Genomic DNA, 6,285 nt, shown 5'->3' with positions numbered 1-6,285 from the left:
TCTGTTTCAAAAAAAAGTAAAAATAAAAAGAGCTGGCGATGTAGCTCAATGATAAAGGGCCCCTGGGTTCAATCCCCAGTACCAAGAAACAAACCAAACAAAAACCAAATTGACCGCTGTGGGAAGCCATTCTCACACGTGATCGGGTGCCTCCCGTTGAGGGTCTGAGGCACTTTGGCAAATGTCGAAGTTTTTCCCGTCCCTCTCCTGATGAGAGAGCCCATCCGTGTGGGGGTGTGCCTGACCACTGACCCCGGGGACCCAATCGCTGACCCTGACCTTGGAGTGCAGCCCCCCCTCAACCTTCATTGGATGGAATTCTCCCCTGAATCTCTGGTTCCCTAATAAAAGGCTACTCCCCAGCGTGCTCGCTCTCTCTCTCCTGCTAGCCCTGAGTAATCCTTGCTGCCCTGCTGGGCGGCTAGAGGAGCGAACCAGAGAGGGGAGCCGTCTCGGACCTAGCAATAGAATTAAGGTAATTGAGTCTTGTGTTTTTATTTCGATCTCGTCTAACTAACTTTATGCCTAGAACCTCATTAATGAAACCACTGCGCAGGCCGCGTGGTAGAGACCGCTGCATGGTGATGCATGTCTGCAATCCTAGCTGATCAGGAGGGCTGAAAGCTTGAGGCAGCCTCAATAATTTACTGAGCAACTCTAAAGAAAATGTAAAAAGGGCCCGGGATGTAGCTTAGTAGTAGGGTACCCCTGGGTTCTATCCCCAGTGCTGACAATAACAACAAAAACAACAGACGAAAACCCAAATAGATTTTCTTGGGTCATCAGAGCCTAGGATTTGATCACATCCTTAGCTCTGGGGTGTGTTTGACACTTTACGGTGTCTCCAAGCACAGATGCCGTCAGTCGGCAGACACTTTTCCTCATTTCTCCTCGAAAGCTTCACGGCATTTCCATGGCAGCCCTTCCACCTGCCTTTGTCCACTGCTACACTCCCAAGTTTCCAGCTTCTGCTGATTTATGCTTTGGTAGAAAAGGAAAACCTTCGCTGTGCTGTGAGAAAGAATGAAGGACATTGTTCACTGAACTCGTCCAGGAGGACCCAAAGCAGACGCAGCAGTTTGGCAAGAGGCGTGTGACACTCCGTGGTTCATCCTCTGTGGACTTTGCATTTTGTACATCATCCGATTTCTCTCTGTTGATTATTAGGAGGCTTTGAGCCAACTTTTTTTTTTCTTTTTTTTATACCAGGAATTGAACCCAGGGGTGCTTAACCACTGAGCCACATCCCCAGCCCTTTTTATATTTTATTTAGAGGCAGGGTTTCGCTGAGTTGCTTAGGGTTTTGCTAAGTTTCTGAGGCTGGTTTTGAACTCACAATCTTCCTGCCTCAGCCTCTGAGGCAATGGGATTACAGGCTGGGATTACAGGCGTGTGCCACAGCACTCGGCCTGGAGCCTGTTGTACTGTCTTTAGCAAAGCCTTCCTGACTTGCATCTTATTTCTACACCTTAACCTCTCCTTTGCTATATGTCTTGTCTTTCCAATTTTCTCTGGTTTTAGTGTTTGCATTTTTATAAGTGGCCATACATTCTTCTTGTGAGAGGACAGAGGATACATAAATACATAAAATAAACATTTTGTGGATAGGAAAATCCAGAGAAAAGCAAGTTTTCTAAGGTAGCAAACAATTCCTAATGTATCCAAACAATTGATAAGACCTGTTGCAAATTACCCATAGAATGGTGCCGATGATGTTAGAAGGTGTCACACCCTTTTGAACACTGTGGCTATGGTATGGATAAATACCATACCATGATGTGGCATTGCACCCACATCATGAAGCCCAGGAATCATTAAATGAACTGTAAAGCAAGAGTTTAAGAAGGTCTTTTTCAAGTTGGTTATTCAAGAAGCTTAGATTTTTTTTCCTACAGGAGAAAAACTTAAGTGACCCAAAGGAAGTGATTCATAGGGGACAAAAACAGAGAGTGGTGACAGAAGGCTGAGATGGCATCCCCGGGGAAAACTGGCAGTGCCCAGCAGAAACTACGAAAGAATAAATAAGCACTTATTGAAAGGCGAGTCCCTACCCTGTCTGAACCAGGGTCACAAGCTCCCAGCAAAGTGGCTAGAATCTCTGCTGATGAATTGAAGGAAATTTGCAATAAGGAAAAATACACCCATCTGAAAAGAAATCCAGTTCATAAGGTCAGCCCAACCCAAAACAACATCAGTGGACAGGAATTTGGTTTGCTGAACAATACCAATCTCAGCTCCACAGTGGCCAGCTCGTTCCTTTCCAAAGTGCACACAGTTCACACCTATTTTTATACTGAAAGTTCTACAGAGAATCTTTTTAAAAAAAATCCTGGACAGTCAGGAAACCTCAAATAACTTGACTTTGTTTCTTTGTACAGCTGCATGATCTGTCCCTCTTACTGTTAGTGATCGCCAACTTCACTAAACTGCCTCAGATGGGGGTAGTGAAATTCCAATTACCTTGCATACTGAAACTCCCTTAGGAGAGGAAGGCAAAGTCACATTAGGATAATCTACATTTAAGTACCATCGAATAGCAAATGCCCTTATAAGGACAATACCAATTTCTTAAAGATATGATGATCATAATAATTATGACAGCTCATACTTGCAGAGTGATTACTATGCACCAGGGACTATGAATGCTAAGATTTGACACATATTAATTCATTTCATTTGATCCTTACAACAATCTCCTTTAAGGTCACATAAACTGGGTGTGATGGCACATGCCTATAATCCTGGTGACTTGGGAGGCTGAGGTAGGAGGATCACAAGTTCTAGGTCACTCTGGGCAATTTAGTGAGACCCTATCTCAAAATAAAAATAAAAGGGCTGGTAATAAGGTTCAGTGGTACAGCACCCCTGAGTTGAATCCTCAATACCAAAAAGAAAAAAAAAAAAAACAATAGTCACAATAAGGTAGTCACATATATGCAATAGTCACAATAAGGTAGTCACATATATATATATATATATGTGTGTGTGTGTGTGTGTGTGTGTGTGTGTGTGTGTGTGTGAATATAAAATATATATTATCATACACTAGGTCAAAATTTCCCCAAACTTAAATTTTTTTTGGAGGGTAGATACTGGGGATTGAACTCAGGGGCACTCAACTACTGAGCTACATTCCTAGGCCTATTTTGTATTTGATTTAGAGACAGGGTCTCACTGAGTTGGTTAGCACCTTGTTTTTGCTGAGGTTGGCTTTGAACTTAGCCTCCCAAGTTGCTAGTGTTATAGGTGTGCGCCACTGTGAGCCTAAATATTTATTAGCCTCTTCAAATTCTTTGGGCAAGTGAGATAAAGAGGTACTGGGTCTACCACTCATTGAATCCTTCCTCTGTGCCCAGCTCTGTATCCATGCCTGGAACACATGTCCACCACAATGAATGAATCCTTACAATAATCCTTTGAGGAAGTTTCTATGATTGACTCCATTTTACATTTGTGGAAACTAACTTAGAAAGGTTTAGTAGAGTCTTTTTGCTGGAGGATGCACAGTCAGCAAGTAGCAGAATTGGAATTTGAACCCAAATTTGTTGAGTCCTAAAATCTGCATTTTTAACCATAATTCCATACTATCACTTAGGTGTCCCAAGTGCCTTCAGGTTTAAGCATTTAGAGTGTGTTGAAATGTCCAAATTTTGAGCTCCTCTAACTGATTTCACATTGTGGAGCTGGGGGACAGTTGCAGCTATTTTCATGGGACTAGAGTAATTTTGAGTATTTCCAAAATAAGGGAGATATGTTGGTTCCATCAGAAGAGTCATGCAGGTGGCAGCTGTGTCCTAGATGTCGGGAGCCATGACATAGAAAGCCTGGGCCTGTGACTTCACCATTGAAAGAATAAACTCTTGCATGGTTTAAATCACTCTATTGGGTCTGAAAACTGCAGATGTATCTAACTAATATTTCTTCTAAAAATCAAACTACTCCCTACTTACCCAGTCAGGCAGGGAGAGATTCTTGGAGTAGGGTTAGGGGGATGGTGACAATCACATCACCTCACCACTGGATAGATGAGATCAACAGCAGTTTATTTGTAACACATGCTCAGCCAATAGGATGATATGCCACTTAGTGTCACATGGGGACTTCCCTCAGGAAAAGAGTGAAGTACCAGGGGCTACAGAAGGCAAGTTTTGTGGGTTAGGGAAGACATGATTGGCTTGTTTGAATAATTCCATGGGGGCTAGGGATGTAACTCAGTAGCACAGCAGAGTACTTACCTAGCGTGCATGAGGCCTGGGGGTCAAGCCCCAGCACCACAAAACAACAAAAAGAGCAACACTAAACAACCCCACAGTGGGGGATTGATAATTTGTTACTCTGAAACCTGTTACTCAAGAATAAGCAGGAATGACACCTGGTCCATTTGATGAGGATCAGGTAGGAGACTTTATCGGGGTAGACAGAGGGAGAAGGAAACTTTACAGTCAGGCCATTCAAGGTCTCCAATTTTATTAGATTTCAAGGCAGCACATAATATTAATTTTAGGCCCTACGTTGTGCCAATGAAACATGTCTGGGATCAGAACCAGGCTATGTAGCACCTCTTATTTCTTATTCTTGGCACCAGAGATTGAACCCAGGGGCAGTTAACCAGTGAGCTGCATCCCCAGCCTTTTTTTTTAATGTATTTTTTTTAGTTGTAGGTGGACACAATACCTTTATTTTATTATTATTTTCTGTATATGGTGTTGAGGATCAAACCCAGTGCCTCACGCATGACAGGAGAGCACCCTACCACTGAGCCCCAGCCCCAGCCCAGCCCCAACCCTTTTTATATTTTGAGACAGTCTCACCAAGTTGCTCAGGACCTTGAAAAATTGCTGAGGCTGGTTTTGAACTCAGGATCCTCCTGTCTCAGCCTCCCATATAGCTGGATTACAAGCATGTACCATGCCCAGCTTGTTTGTTTCTTCTTCATTATTTTTTTAAAAAATTGGGGGTAATTATTTAGTTGTTGATGGACCTTTATTTTTATTTATTTATGTGTGGTGCTGAGAATTGAACCCTGTCTCAAAATAAAACATAGGGGCTGGGGTTGTAGCTCAGTGGTAGCATGTGTAAGGCATTGGGTTCGATCCCTGGCACCATATAAAAATAAAATAAAGGTTTTGTGTCCATCTACAACTATATATATATAAACATAAAGCTGGGCATGGTGGTGCACACCTATAGTCTCAGCAGCTTGGGAGGCTGAGGTAGGAGGATTGCAGGTTCAAAGCCAGCCTCAGCAACTTAGTAAATCTTTTTTTAAAAAATGTTTTTTTTTTTATTTTAGTTGTAGTTGGGCAAATATCTTTATTTTATTTTTATGTGGTGCTGAGGATTGAACCCAGGGCCTTGCACATGCTAGACAAGTGCTCTACTGCTGAGCCACAACTCCAGCCCAACTTAGTGAATCTTTGAGAAACTCAGTGAGACCCTGTCTCTAAATGAAATATGAAAAAAAGGCTGGAGATGGGGCTCAGTGGTTACGGACCTCTGGGTTCAATCCCTAGTACGTCCCCCCCCCCAGAGAATGTATTCCAGTGGATGGGAGATGATTTATAAACAAATCAAATAAATATATAGTATGTTAGATGGTCATAAGAGCTACAGAAAAAAATGAAGTTTCACAGGGATTGGAAGAGCCCAGGATGGGTGCTTTGCTATTTTTTTTATAAGATCATCTGGTAAGGTTCCATTTGAGCAGAGAACGAAAGAGCAAGATAGTAAGAAATGCTGTTATCTGTATTTTTAGCAGATTATAGTAAGTGCAAGGGTTCTGAGGCAGAATAAAGAATCACCAGATTGGAACACACAGAAGAGTGAATGGGTGGCAGAGAAGAAACATAACTTCAGGAGAAACTTGTCTGCACTTGGGAGCAGGGTTACTTTTTTTTTTTTTTTTTTAAATGGAGCTAGGAATCTGAGGTTTAAACCCAGGGGTGCTCTACACTGAGCTACATCCCCAGCCCTTTTCATTTTTTATTTTGAGACAAGGTCTTGCAAAGTTGCCCAGGATAGTCTTGAACTTGTGATCCTCCTGCCTCAGCCTCCTGAGTTCCTGGAATCACAGTGTGCACCACCGCATCCAACTATCAGGTTTTATTTTTTTGTACTCATGAGCAGTTAACCACTGAGCCACGTCCCTAGCCCTTGTTTGCATTTTATTAGAGCAGGGTCTCACTGAGTTGCTTAGGGTCTCTCTAAGTTGTTGAGGTTGGCTTTGAACTTGCAATCCTCCTGCCTCAGCCTCCAGAGCTACTGGGACTATAGGCATGTGCCACA

This window comes from Urocitellus parryii, chromosome 4 (genome assembly GCF_045843805.1).
Source record: "Urocitellus parryii isolate mUroPar1 chromosome 4, mUroPar1.hap1, whole genome shotgun sequence".
NCBI classification, from domain to species: Eukaryota; Metazoa; Chordata; class Mammalia; order Rodentia; family Sciuridae; genus Urocitellus; species Urocitellus parryii.
Note: the sequence above shows the minus strand (reverse complement) of the source record.